Genomic DNA, 1,851 nt, shown 5'->3' on the forward strand with positions numbered 1-1,851 from the left:
GATTAAAAAGTAAGTAAAATTTCTAAATCCTGAAGTCAAAACACTTTAGAGTTATAAGATTATGTTCTACTACTAATGCTACATATAAATCAGTCAATATCTAAGTGCAACTTCCATAACAAATTGTTAAAAATTACAAATTATGTAAGACGGTAACAGACAATAAAATTGTCAATTTAGATTATAATTAGGTATAATATTCTACTTTATTTTATTTTATTATTTATTTATTTATTTTTTGAAACAGTCTATGTCACCCTCGATAGAGTGCTGTTAGCATCACAGCTCACAGCAACCTCCAACTCTTAGGCTCAAGCGATTCTCTTGCCTCAGCCTTCCAAGTAGCAGGGACTACAGGCTCCCACCACAATGCCCGCCTATTTTTGTAGTTGTCAAAATATGGAACACTTCACGAATTTGCCTATCATCCTTGTGATATATCTCTGTATCATTCCAATTTTAGTATATATGCTACCAAAGCAAGCGGGATATAGTACTCTACTTTTAATTAGAGAACAATTTGGTATGGAATTGTATCAATGATCCATGTGTTAATGATTTATGCAGATACCTTCAAATGACAACATATTGAACTAACAACAAAAAATCTCTAATTCCATAAGTATTTTAAAATCCATATTTAAGAAAGTCATTGCAATGAATTTTTCTTTTCTAAATCACAAAAATGTGTATCTACTGCTTTATAGTTTTCAATACCTCTTCATGTGAGAGTGGTTTTTTTCTAAACTTACTTTTTAATCACCCAACTGTGAGATGAAGGGACTGTGGATTTCATTTTGCATATTCCAACTAAAGAAATCCAGGGCTCAGGGAAATGAAAATGTGTCCTCAAGGTCACAGAGCTAGGTGTAAAGAAGACAATCTAAGTACTCAGTGTTGTATTTTTCAGCATGCTTCACTGCTTCTCTATATGAAAACAGAAAAGTTACACCAAAGGGAATATTATCAAACTTAGGAAAAGCTAATTAAAGTACAAAATATTCTTAATGTACAATTTTATGGCAATTTATTTTCAGCAGCAAGTTGTAGGTAATTTTGCAGTTATCTAAGTGGTTCTTTATTTCTGAGATTGTGCTGTACAGACTGTTATTTTTTTGCTCTTTGCATTCTTTGTCATTTTTAATATCTTTAGTGATTTTGAAATATTTGGTGCTGGATCATTCTGCTGCAAATATGACCTGTCATTCCTACAAACGGACTGATTGAATCTGTCACACTGGTGGGATTTATAGTAAATTCACCACAGCACAAGTAAAACCATTAGAAATTGCATTGGTTTAAATGACTGAATATAAGAGACCTCTGATTTTATCAGGAGGCTGGCTTATATTTTCTCTCCAAATGACCATGGAGAATCTTAAAATTACATCAATTTTAATGTGCATATGTTGCTATGTTGATTTCTATTTCAGATCTCTAACATGGTTTTGGTATAAAGTCTCTGCCTTGAAATAATTTATGAAAAGAATTAATGGGATTTTTATACTACGAAGTGTTGCTTTAAAAACAATGAATATATCTAGAATTTTTCAATAAATAAACTACTTTTTTGTATACATATTAAGATACTTGAAATCATCTATTTTAATTATGTTAGCTTTTAGACTAATCTACAATTCAATTGAAAAAAAATTGTGTTATTAGGTAGAATCCACATCCTGAAATAAATCTTCAGGTTTTGATAATTTGAAAATAATTCAATGATTTTTTTTTTGTCAGTGTTCATATTGCTATTCCAATGAAATATTTTGAATCATTTTGGCCTCTAACGTTAAAATATGCAAGTTTAACTTAATTTTTAACATGAACATTTTTTCTCAAATATAAAAT

At 29.9% G+C, this 1,851-nt stretch overlaps 1 pseudogene; it reads right to left on the reverse strand.

Annotated features, from left to right (window-relative positions):
• Positions 1-393: 393 nt before the first annotated feature.
• Positions 394-483, reverse strand: LOC128564128 (uncharacterized; annotated as a pseudogene).
• Between the last annotated feature and the right edge of the window lie 1,368 nt (positions 484-1,851).

The sequence above is a fragment of the Nycticebus coucang genome, chromosome 13 (genome assembly GCF_027406575.1).
Source record: "Nycticebus coucang isolate mNycCou1 chromosome 13, mNycCou1.pri, whole genome shotgun sequence".
NCBI classification, from domain to species: Eukaryota; Metazoa; Chordata; class Mammalia; order Primates; family Lorisidae; genus Nycticebus; species Nycticebus coucang.